General features: G+C 46.0%; 1 long non-coding RNA gene across 3 annotated transcripts in view; it reads right to left on the bottom strand.

Annotated features, from left to right (window-relative positions):
* The window catches only part of LOC119566849, a 64,275-nt gene that overhangs the window by 25,718 nt on the left and 25,512 nt on the right, over positions 1-13,045 (bottom strand). Inside the window, exon 4 of one of the 3 annotated variants that reach the window (XR_006292410.1) lies at positions 11,037-11,647. The exons of the other annotated variants lie outside the window; for them this stretch is intronic. This is a non-coding gene — a long non-coding RNA (uncharacterized LOC119566849). Of the gene's footprint in view, positions 1-11,036; positions 11,648-13,045 lie in introns of those variants that run through there. 3 annotated transcript variants of the gene reach the window in all.

Below are 13,045 nucleotides of genomic sequence, written 5' to 3' on the forward strand. Positions count from 1 at the left end.
GAGCGGAGAGGAAATACTTTGTCCCCTCCAAGGAGTACAAGTGCCTTTATACTCACCCTCAGCCGTGTTCACTAGTGGTGGCCTTGGTGAACGAAAGGAAGCGGCACGGTCAACAGGCTCCGGCCTGTTTTCGAACAAAACGGACTCTAGACTACAGAGCCTGAAAGATTCCAGGGCTATCATGCGCTCCCTGGGAACGCACACCCCAGTTACCCAGCGCAGGCCCTTTAAGCCGCAGCCTCAACAGTCCTACCCCTGAGGCAGGACTTTTATAGAAGGCGCGGGCGAGGTGGTAGGAAGAGATCTACTGGCCACCAACCCAGTCAGAATCAGGGCCCTCCCGAACCACCGTTGGGGCCTAAGCAAAACTTTTGAAGGTGTGCCAGAGGACGGCTTGCCAGTCACCATCCAGGATCCTTCCCCTCCATTTTCAGATTGTCTCTCCCATTTCCACCATGCGTGGTCCCGTATAACTTCAGACCGTTGAGTTCTTCGCACAGTGGAAAAGGGATATTTCTCCCCTCCCTTCCATCCTCTCTCCCCGTCCCTCTCCAGGGACCCTTCTCACGAGCAACTGCTTAAATAGGCGGTCCAAACGCTCCTGACCATGGGAGCAATCGAGGAGGTTCTAAGGGAGCTAAGGGGTAGGGTTTTTTACTTGTTACTTCCTAATCCCCAAGGCCAAGGGTGGGCTTCGACCCATCCTAGATCTGCGCGGACTCAACAAATACATGGTAAAGTTGACGTTCCGCATGGTTTCACTGGGGACCATTATTCCTTCCCTGGATCCTGGAGACTGGTACGCCACCCTTGACATGAGGGACGCGTACTTCCACGTAGCGATTCATCCAGCGCACAGACGTTTCCTTCGCTTTGTGGTCTATCACAAACACTACCAATTTACCACAGCTTCCAGGGTGTTCACCAAGTGTATGGCCATTGTGGCAGCCTCCCTTCATCGACAACAGATCCAAGTGTTTACATATCTCGACGACTGGCTTATTCGGGGCCGCACCAGGGACCAAGTACAGTCCCACGTTTGACTCACCATAGACATGTTCCGCCAGCTGGGCCTCTTGCTCAACACCGAAAAGTCGACTCTGGAACTAACCCAGAGAATAGAGTTTATTGGGATAGTCTTAGACTCCAGACTCGTCTGAGCTCTCCTACCAGACGCCTGCTTTCAGTCGCTGGTGAACATCGTCCACAGCCTTCAAAACTTCCTGACTTCAACCGTAAAGACATGCCTGAGCCTTCTGGGGCACATGGCTTCGTGCACGTACATAACCAGGCATGCCAGACTTCGGCTTCGCCCGCTTCAGGCCTGGCTGTAAGCAGTATATCGGCCAGGTTGAGACAGCCTGAGCTTGGTGGTCACTGTCCCAGAAGCAATTTTAACCTAGTCACAGATGCATCATCTCTGGGATGGGGCGCCACCTCAGGGACCTCCGAATGAAGGGTCTATGGACCGCATCCGAGCTATCTCTTCACATCAATGTGCGAGAGCTGATGGCAGTGCACCTGGCGTGTAAAGCGTTTCACGGGCACCTAGATGGCCGTTCTGTGGCAGTCCTCACAGACAACACCACGGCCATGTTCTACATCAACAAGCAAGGGGGAGCCCAGTCATCCCCCCTCTGTCAGGAACCATTCGCCTGTGGGAGTTCTACATAGCTCACTTGATCCATATGGTGGCGTTGTTTCTCCTGGGGGTTCAGAACACACTGGCGGATCGCCTCAGCACGTCCTTCTAGTCTCACGCGTGGTTGATTTGCCCAGATGTCATCCACTCCATCTTCCTGAGGTGGGGGTTTCCCCAGGTTGACCTGTTCGCCTCACGCAACAATCGGAAGTGCCAAGTGTTCTGTTCTCTCCAGGGACGTTCCCCGGGTTCCCTCCCAGACGCCTTCCTACTTCTGTGGAAAGACCAGCTGTTCTATGCCTTCCCTCCATTCCTGCTAGTCCACAAGGTCCTGCTCAAGTTACGCAGGGACAGAGCACATCTGATTCTGGTCGCCCCGGCATGGCCCAGGCAGCACTGGTTTACCACGCTCCTGGAGTTATCGGTAGACGCTCCAATCACGCTCCCGCTGTGGCTGAACCTGATCTCACAAGACCACGGATGCCTCTGTCACCCTGACCTGCAATCACTCCACCTCATGGCGTGGATGCTGCATGGCTAACTCGGTCAGAGCTGCTCTGCTCACACTCGGTGCAGCAGGTACCCCTAGGTAGCAGAAAACCCTCCACCTGAGCCACATATTTGGCCAAATGGAAACGGTTTTCCTGCTGGTGTGCTCAGAACGGCACGCCCACCATGCGGACATTGGTGCCTTTCATCCTGGATTACTTCCTGTCCTTAAAACAACAAGGTTTGGCTGTATCATCTATCAGAGTGCACCTGGCAGACATTTCCGCTTTCCACTCAGGGGAACATGGTCGCTCGGTCTTCTCCAACCCTATGGTCGGCAGATTCCTTAAGGGACTGGACCGTCTATACCCGCAGGTGCGACAACTGGTTCCTGTGTGGGACCTTAACTTGGTCCTCTCCAGGCTTATGGGGGCCCCGTTCGAGTTGATGGCCACCTGCTCGCTCCTGTACCTCTCCTGGAAGACAGCTGTCCTTGTGGCTATCACCTCTGCGAGACATGTATCCGAGCTCAGAATCCTCATGTCAGAACCACTGTGTATGGTGTTCCATAAAGACGAGGTACAGCTGCGACCTCACCCTGTCTTCCTTCCTAAGGTAGTGTCAGCCTTTCACGTCAACCAGGACCTCTTTCTTCCGATTTTCTACCAGAAACCACACACTACTCGATGGGAGCAACAGCTGCACTCCCTCAATGTTCGTAGGGCTCTCTCCTTCTATATTGAGCGCACGAAGCCGTTTAGAAAAACGACCCAGCTCTTCGTTGCCATGGCCAATCGGATGAAAGGCCTCTCGGTCTCCTCACAGCGCATCTCTTCCTGGATCACGGCCTGTATCCGTGCTTGCTATGACTTGGCCAGTGTCCCGACCACGCATCCCACCGCCCACTCCACAAGGGCTCAAGCCTCATCGGCCACTTTCCTGGCCCAGGTCCAATACAGGAGATCTGTAAAGCTGCCACTTGGTCATCGGTACATACCTTTGTCGCTCACTACGCGATAATTCAGCAGTCCAGGGGCGATGCTGCATTTGGTTCAGCGGTTCTGCACTCCGCAGTATCTCACTCCAACCCCACTGCCTAGGTAAGGCTTGGAAGTCACCTAATTGGAATCGATATGAGCAAGCACTCGAAGAAAAAAAAGACGGTTACTCACCTTTGTAACTGTTATTCTTCGAAATGTGTTCCTCGTATTCATTCCAAACCCGCCCTCCTTCCCCTCTGTTGGAGTAGCCGGCAAGAAGGAACTGAGGGGGCGCTGGGTTGGCTGGGGTATATATCCAGCGCAATGAAGGCGCCACTCCAGGGGGCTCCACAGCCGACCCACCGGGTGTTGCTAGGCTAAAAATTCTCAGACGATCATGCACACGGTGCGCACACACCTAATTGGAATGGATATGAGCAACATATCTCGAAGAACAACAGTTACAAAGGTGAGTAACCGTCTTTTCTAGTGGCGCAGTTAACTATGCTTGAAGACTTGGTGAGTTAGGTGCTTTGATGGTTAATCCTGGCTTTTATGCTATCTTCTTCAAGGATAAAGTATCCCTCCAACCATACCCGGGTTCCTACCCAAAGTCATCTTCAACTTCCATATCAGTCAGGCTGTTCATCTGGCAGTTTTCCACACTAAACCCCATCAGACTAGAGAGGATGCTGCCCATCACACCTTGGATGTTAGGAGAGCATTAGTATATTATTTGGACAGAACTAAATCTTCTAGAGCCTCTCAGAGACTATTTGTATCTATTGCAGACAGAGCTAAGCGAACGCCAGTGTCTACCCAGAAACTTAAGTGGGTTTCAGCCTACGTCCTCTTCTGCTATGGAGCCGCTATTCATCTGATTTCTGCTATCCTTATAATATCGCGTTTCATGTCGTGTCCTGGCAGTTCTAGCTCCTCCATTTTATTGCCCAGGCTCCTTGCATTAGTGTACAAACATTTGTTGTTTGTGTGACCTTGCCCAGTTTCCTAGCTGGATTAGGTATAGTCCTTGCACTGACTGTATCACTCATCTGACTATTGCTCCTACCAATATTGGTGCATTCTTTCGTTTTGGAGACCTTACGCCTATCTTCTGTTGATGGTCTTATGCTTCCCTTAATAGGCTTGTTGTTCGTAGTGTCTCTGTTAACTGTATGTGGCATTGGTAGCTCACTGTTCACTGCTGGAGTGGCCTTCTGTTAGCATACTGAAATTGTTTTGTCTGTATTCCATATATAATTAAGTAATATGGTTTCAAGGGTCAAAGTCCTTTGTAGACATATTAGGCTGTTTCCCTGTTCTTCTGGCTTCAGCCTTAGCTTTCTGGGTGAAAGGAGAGTGCCTCAGCTGAGGCCTCAACTGAGACTGGTAACTCTTGGATTGCTTTGAGGTATCTCCTGAAATGTTCACAAGCCTGACTCTGACATAGTTGAAACTGACCCAGCAAACTAAATTTTAATCTTTTTGGTCTGAAAGGCTTCGAGGCAGGAATGCCGGCTTGTGGGTTTGTTGCAAAGCTTTCCCACACCTGATACACTATAGTTTCCAAGTTGAGGTATCTGTGCAGGAATCAGTATGGTGGAGCTATTTGCAAGTGTTGTTGGCATAGAGCTGCATCCAGTGCTTGTTTTAGAAACCGGAGAGTTCAAAGACAACTCATATCCAATAGCAGGGTATGCAGTCATCACTCCTAACTGATGCTGCCAGTTAGGACTTAATTTAGTGGACTCTATTTGTTCCTAAACATATTTACTGAAGAGTTCCACTTGCTGCTATAGCTGACAATTCTCTTATTTCTAGGTGGCAGTTGACACCCTATGGGAGGTCAATAACATTCTCTCCAGTTTGCTGGTGAAGATTATAGCTTTGCATCCAACATTAAGTCTATTTAAAACTTGATGTGGTGGTTTTTCTGGGGTTCTCTTCCGTAAACAGATTCATTGGCTGTTTTTCCTCTAGAGATTACATCTTTCATAAATTCTCCTTGACCAATGTCTGTTCCAGGAATGACTATTAGGGTATTCCTCAGATGCATAGTTCCTTCTCAGGCACCTCCCTTATAACATTAAAATGTAGGGAATCTTTGTCTTTTCATGAAGGTAGGTATGTTCAGAGGTACTGTCATCGACCATCCCTGACAATTGGTTGGCTTGGTTGCAGTGCAGTGGCTGCTAATGCATATGGGACTCTAGGTATACGTGGTCCCGCTTCAGCACAGCGGGATGGAGTAGATGACCTCTGTATCAGAGGCCCATTTGACGTTCACTACTCTGTCAGAAACTCTTGTCAGGCCTGGCATACACACTGTGTCATGATATTTCTGTAAAAGGTGGCATGTTGTATATCGTTTGAAATCTAATAACACACTGGTCATTAATGTCACTGAAATGTTTGTAATAACTCTGTACGTGAAATTCTGGATACTCTAATATTATGTCCTGGAGACGGTAAACAGACAAAGGTGAGAAAACAGGTTTCTTTCACAGGGAAGGAAAATGCGGTGGCAAATGCCTTGTCCAGGAAAGAGGGCTCTAACCTTCTGCCTCTGGGTCAGCCAGTGGCTAACCCTCCTGCAGTGTTGTAAAGGGGCAGGTGTGACCCTAAGAGCATCTCAGAGCCAGAGGGTAGGGGACTCCTGAGTATTGTAATGAGTTTCAGCTGGCCTGACCAGTGTACCCCAATTCAATTAATATTCTTGCATAGTATATGTATGTGGTGTGTATTAAACATTATGGATATATGCTAGAATTATGACTAAAATGTGTTTAAATCAGGCATGTCAGGGGAAATTGGTAAATAGTCTGCCCTAGACAAAGAAATGTTTGCTTCTCTGACCAGTCTGGTCATCAGGCAGAGAGAACGAGAGTCTGTTTACATATTAGTTAAACTAAACTAGCAAGCTAACAACTGGGGGAGGACACAGCATGACATCTATACCTAGGAGGAGAAAGAAGCTTGGCTGTGTTTTACTTTTCAAACAATACATTACAGATTTTTGCTGGTCTATAAAGATGGGGTGGAGGCTAAACCTCAAGTGATCAGCAATTGAATCTACTGATTGCATACAATATTACTGTATGATAAAAGTGTGTTGAGCAAGGTCTTTTATGAAAGCCTATGACACACTGATGATCAGTATAGTTGTGAATTGTATTTATTAACACTACACAGAGAATTATGAATGCTCCTTAATATTATACTTTACATTCTGTGACCTAAACAAAGGGAGAAACAGGTCTGTTCTAGCTATCTCCCTGTCTCCAAAGAAATTAAGCAAGGTGTGACCAAAACAAGAATCCCCATTTACATAGAAATCAGATGGGGAATGAGAAGCCCACAGGAAGGGAGGAACAGCAAGGTCTCTGAACTTTGAGAGAGGGAGGGCAGAGAACATCCCAAAGTTATCCATCACTAGACAGACACAAGAGGCTAGAGCTCTTGCAGCTGTGAAAGGTGGGTCCTTCAACCCAGGAGGGGTTGAAGTCTCTGGAAACTGACTATAGGTGAGAAACCTGCAAAGGCAAAGATCTTTCACCTAGGAAAACAAGGCAAGCCAGCATCTTGTACTTCTGTGGAAGGTTCTGACCGAGGGAAAGTCAGCCATGGCTCGAGAGACTGGTAACAGAAACCATCTTAAACAAAGCCTGTAGTTTCCTAGATTAAGTTTCAGACTTTTAGATGCATTTTCACTTTTATTTGCCTGTAGCAGTTTCTAACTTTATTCCTTTTACTTAGCAGCACATAACTTTGTCCTTTATTTATTGTTAATAAATGTGTTTTATTTTTACTATAAACTAAGTGCTGAGTTTGCAGGGAAGAGTTTATATACCCCAGTTAAGTTAATAAGCTGTAATGTGCTTTTGTCTCTTTAAAGGAACAAATAAACCTTATTATTTCTCTGGACTGTCCAGGAAAAGGCTGGTGATTACAGAGCACAGGGTTTGGGGAATATTCAGGATGGGGAGTGTGTTGAGGTCACTTTGCTAGTTGTAATCAAGGCTGGTGGAAGTCAGAGTGGGGCTGGGGGTCTGTAGATAGGCTGTTGGGGTCAAAGTTTCTGAACCAGGGCTGGTTGCATAGTGCACAGGCATTCAGGGTGTGACCTGCATATTTGTTGCTGTGAATGTCCCAGGCTGGGAACTACAGTAGCAAGTCATTGTGAGCCACTCAAGGTTACAGGGTAAATCCCTCACTGGTCTGGATTACACCCCCAAAAACCGTGACTTCTCCAGCTCTACATTCCTGTGATTCTCTTATTGTAAATGGAATAACCAGAGAAACTCATTTGGACTGCCCTAGTACTTGGAATCCCTGTCCAATGCAGCAAAAGCCCTCTTGGTGTATCTTCTTAACTTAACCGAAGAAGACACATTCATACTCAGATATTCATCTCCCTTCTTTCCTCCACTCCAACATATAGTTTGACAAAATGTCTTTTAAAGAGCCAGGCACCTCAAATGTCAGAACCAGCAGCAGTGAGCCTAACTAAAAAAGCTCCTAAACCCAATGACATCTGCTAGGCATAGCAAAGTCAGAAAGCCCACGTAATAAATTCAGAAGAAAGCAGGGAGCCCTGATCATGACGGACAGAGGGAAGCTTCCAGGTGTTAAAATGCAGTGTGAAGGGAGAGGTGCTTTGAAGGCATCTTACATAGAAATAGCTTACAATCAGATAATGGCAAACTGGGCAGAGCATGTGCTCTTGGTACACAGATCAGAGATAGGAAAACTAATTTTTGTACTGGGAAAACATTTGCATCATTTATATTTGAGCCAAGTGTTGAAAGCAGTATTTTATTAGCAGTGCTGTAATTTGGTCTAATGAACGGTATTTTTTCTATTTTTCCAGGGGATTGTATGATATTTTTGTAACAAGAGACAGCCAGCCTCGTTGTGTCGGCCGTTATGATAATCACGGCAGTTTTGGGGAACTGGCCTTGATGTACAACACTCCTAGAGCTGCTACCATTGTTGCCACAACAGAAGGAGCCCTTTGGGGACTGGTAAGTGTGGAAAATTACTCTAAGCTGCATCAAGTGTTAAACACTAATTAATGCACCCCATCCATCGTCAGTTACTTTTTCCCAGTGCGTGTCTGTATGCAAATAGCTATTTTATCATGATTTATTATTTCAACCCAGAGTTCATTGTGCAAATGCTTTTTACCACTTCCCTAAAACAATCTGTCAATAAATCATAACTCCAGATCTATTAGTGAGGGTCATTTGATCACTTCACAGGTGCTGCAATGTAAAGCTTTTGCTAGTTAGTCTGTTTTTTCATACTGCAGAGGGATAAAGAGAAGGTAACGAATGCATGTATTTTATAGTAGGAGAACAGCCCTGCCCATTTAGGACTTGGGAGGCAAGAATGTTAACTCCCCAGCATCTTCCTCTCTCTCTGGGGAACAGTTGTAGTTCTCTTTCTCGTTAGCCTGTCAGGTAATCTGGAGCGCTCACTTTGAGGTTGTAGGAAGAGACACCAAAAGCTTTGTTCACCTTCCCAAGGACAAACTATAGCTTTCATGATGTTCCTGGTCTCTGCCCCACATTGCTGTGGAAGAGGTCCCAGGATGAGCACAGCTTTGAGAGTTGTTCCCACCTTTTTGGCTGATAGACAATATTGCTGCTTTTGTTTCTGGGTTAGCTTGCTAAATGTGACTTCTAGAAATTGGAGCTTCCTATATGGTCCTTTTCTTTACAGTATTTGTGTAAGGTCCACTTTCAAAGTGCTCGGTGTTACTCATCTGCTATAGTTCACGTCAGAAAATGACTGTAATACCACAGAAGCCTTTGAAGTTTGTCGTATAGTACACATGGCTCCTCAGCAACTATCAGTTAAGGTTGACTGTGCATTATGACCTTGATTATATGATTGATAAGCTATTACGCACCAGCATGTTTGTGCAATTTCAGTGCACACTGAGAAGATTGACTTCTCTTTTTGTTTGCAGTTCATAAAGGAAAGATTCTGATAAGCTAACCTGGGAGTAATGTTGGGGTCTAACTAATTTCTATAACAAAACAGGCTAAATAATATAAAATGAACCACCTGCACATGGAGCTCATTAGAAAAAGTGAATAAGGTGACTTTTTATTCCAGTTACCTTTAAGCTGAAATGAAGTTGATTTTGCCTGGCCATAATTATGGTTATTTTCCCACGATCCCTTTGCCTGCTCTCTGCTTTTCTCTTTGCCATACCTTCATCACTCTGAAGTAGCACTGTCTCAAGCACCTCACTTCAGCTCTCAGCTACTCAGTAAACAGTAAACCACAGGAATGACTCGCGCTCTCTTCCACTTAGGAGGTTTTAACTACCTCCACAGCTCTGCAAGCCCATCTCAGCAAGAGTCAGGGACTAAAATCAGTAATCAAATCTAGGTCTCTTGCAAGGCAGTGAAGAGTACTTACTCCCAACATCTGATTTATCTTGCTCCTGTGCCACTGAATGCTTCTGGAGAGAGACTCATTAACATGCACACTCCCCTCTTTCAATTCTGCCTTCCTCCTGGTCAAACAGAAGCCCTTCTCCTCCCTCACTGACTCTCAAACCCACATTCCCACACTCATTCCCAACCTCTGATGCCTTCCTGAAATCATCCTTTGCTCCTGTGTCTTCTGCCTCTCCACACAGGATGTAACCAACTATTACAAAGAAAAGATCAGCAAGATTTGCTGTGACTTCATTTTCCCCTTGCCCCCCAAAACTGTGTTTTCCTCTTGCTTTTCATTAGGTGTTTCTCACTCGCTCTTCTCCTCCAGTGACCCCATTCGCTCTCTCCTTTGCCCAAGACTGAACTTCTTGTCTTCCCCCGCTGCTCCCCTTCTCTCACTGCTAACAACACCATCCTTTCTGTCACTCAGGGCCACAGATTGAGTGTCGCCCATGACTCAGCCATCTGTCTACACCAATATCTAAGCCAGTGGTTCTCAACCAGGAGTCTAGGACCCCCCTGTGGGGCTGTGAACAGGTTTCAGGGGGGCTGCCAAGCAGGCCAGCATTAGACTCACTGGGGCCCAGGGCAGAAAGCTGAAGCCCCACCACATGGGGCTGAAGTCCAGGGCCCTGAGCAATGTAGTTTCACGGGGTCTAGGTAATTGCCCTGCTTGCTACCCCCATAATGCCAGCCCTGGCTTTTATATGCAGAAAACCAGTTACTGCAGCATAAGTCGGCTATGGAGTTTTTATAGCATGTTTGGGGGGGGCTCAGAAAGAAAAAGATTGAGAACTCCTGCTCTAAGCTGTGCCCAGATCTTACTACTGTTTCCACCATAACCTCTCTAAGATCTGGCTCTTTCTCTAAAATGCTCACCTAGGCCCTCTGGCCCTCCTTACCTTGAGAAGTGATCAAGTCCAGCCCCCTGCACAGGGGCAGGACCAAGTAAACCTAGACCATCCATGACAGGTGTTTGTCTAACCTGCTCAAAAAATCTCCAATGACGGGGATTCCACAACATATTCCAGAGTTTAACTACCCTTATAGTTAGAAGGATTTTCCCAATATCCAGCCTAAATCTCCCTTGCTGTAAATTAACCCTGTGATGGGTTGGACCCTCTTCTGGGGTGCCACCTGATGTATTGGGGTCCCACTGAGCCTGCCCATTCCACCAGCCTGGGCTCCCTCACTCTGTCCTGCTGCGCAAACACACAGTTAGGGACACACCCAGCTGCAGAATCGCACAGAGTCTGCAATCAGCTCTGTGTGGGAAGACTCAGCTCGGGGAATTGCCTAGCACAGAGGTACACACACTGTCTGGAGTGTAAACCCAAAATTATATTGTCTTGTGCTGTATAGAGATCTATACAGTGTAAGCTTGTGAAATTCGCTCCCTCCCTCAATGTGGAGGAAGATATGCACAGCTTCCCCCCCTCGCCCCCCCATTATGAATTGCACAAACTAGGTTTTAGAATAAACAAAAAATAAGTTTAACAACTACAAAAGGTAGATTTTAAGTGATTATAAGGGATAGCAAACAGAACAAAGCAGATCACTGAGCAAATAAAACACGCAAACTAAGCTTATTACACTAAATTAACTGGTTGTTAATAGCCAATTCTCACCCTAAGTGGTGGTTTATGCAAGTTGCAGAGTTTCTTGAAGGTAAACTGCACTGCTTGCAGCTTGAATCTCCAGGTATTTGTTTCACAGGCTGACCTTTCTCGCCTGGGCTCAGCCCCTGCCCCCAGTTTAGTTCCTTTGTTTCTTCTGGTGTTTTCAGCAGTCTTCCTTCTTGGGCGGGGAGGCAGTGGAGAAGAGCCAAGATTAACTCACTCCCCAGCCTTAAATAGGATTTACATATGGCAGGAATCCTTTGTCTCCTAGTTTGACCCCCACCCCCTTCCAACAGAAGAATACCATGAGTCCAAAATGATGTCCAGTACCAGGTGACATGATCACCTGACCCTACAGCCTTAAAGCAGCATCCCAGGAAACTTCTCAGGAAAGAGGGAGATTAGAATCTTCAAAGTCCTATTGTCCTTCCTAATGGCTCATCCTGGCTGTTTGCCTACTGTCTGGTGGGCGTTCCCCAGGTGAAAACACAGTTGTAATTATTACATAGTCAATATTTTTAACTTCAGATGCAGAAACGAAACATGCATACAGACTGGACAATCACATTCAGTAAATGGTAACCCTTCCAGTGACACCTCACATGACCCCTCTTGCATAAAACACACTTTAGCTGTGCCCTATTCATATCATAAGCATGTCTCTGTGACTATTCTGGGGCATGGGGTCATAATCCCCATTACTTCTTGTCCAGCCTTCAGTAGATATGAAGGACCAAATGAGCACTGTCCTCTCTGTAACAGCTCTTAACATATTTTAAGATAGGCATCAGGTCCGCCCTCTGTCGTCTTTTCTCCAGACTAAACACATCCAGTTTTTTAACCATGCCTCATAGGCCAGGTTTTCTAAACCTTTTATTATTTTTGTTGCTCTTTTCTGGGCTCTTTCAAATTTATCCACATCTTTTCTAAAGTGTGGCACCTACAACTGGCCACAGTATTTACTCATCCAGCTGAGGCCTCACCAGTGCTGAGTAGAGTGGGATAACTATCTCCCATAACTTATATATGACACTCCTGTTAATATACCCAAGAATGATATCAGCCTTTTTCACAATTGCATCACATTGATTCATTCGGTTTGTGACCCACTATGACCCCCAGAGCCTCTTCAGCAGTACTACCACCTAGTCAGTTATTCTCCAGTGTGTAGTTGTGTTCTTTCTTCCTAAGTGTGGTGCTTTGCACTTGTCTTTACTAATTTCATCTTGTTGATTTCAGACCAATTCTCTAATTTTCAAGATCTTTTTGAATTCTAACCCTGTTCTCCAAAGTCCCAAATGTTATAATTGTACTCTCCACTCCATTATCCAAGTCATTAATGAAAATATTGAATAGTATCAGACCCCAGTGGGACTTCACAAGATATGCCTTCTCACTTCAACAGTAAGCCATTTATAACTACTCTTACAGGAGTATGAGTTTTCAACCAGTTATACACCCATTTTATAGTAATTTCATCGAGACCAAATTTCCCTAGTTTGCTTATGAAAATATCATGCAGGACTGTGTCAAAACACTTAGTAAAATCAAGGTATATCATTGCTGCTGTGTCCCCGGCTAGGCCAGTAACCCTGTCCAAGAAGGAAATTAGGTTGGTTTGGCATTATTTGTTTGTGACACATTCATGTTGGCTATTCCTTATAACCCTTTCATGCTTTAGGTGATTACAAATTGACTGCTTAATTATTTTTTCCAGTATCTTTCCAGGTATCAAAGTTAGGCTGACTGGTCTATACTCCTTGGGTTCTCTTTGTCCCCCTTCTTAAAGATAGGTGCTTTGTTTTCCTTTCTCTAGTCCTCTGGGACCACACCCCATCCTCCATGAAAGTTCTCAAAGCT

This window comes from Chelonia mydas, chromosome 7, assembly GCF_015237465.2.
Source record: "Chelonia mydas isolate rCheMyd1 chromosome 7, rCheMyd1.pri.v2, whole genome shotgun sequence".
Lineage (NCBI taxonomy): Eukaryota > Metazoa > Chordata > Testudines > Cheloniidae > Chelonia > Chelonia mydas.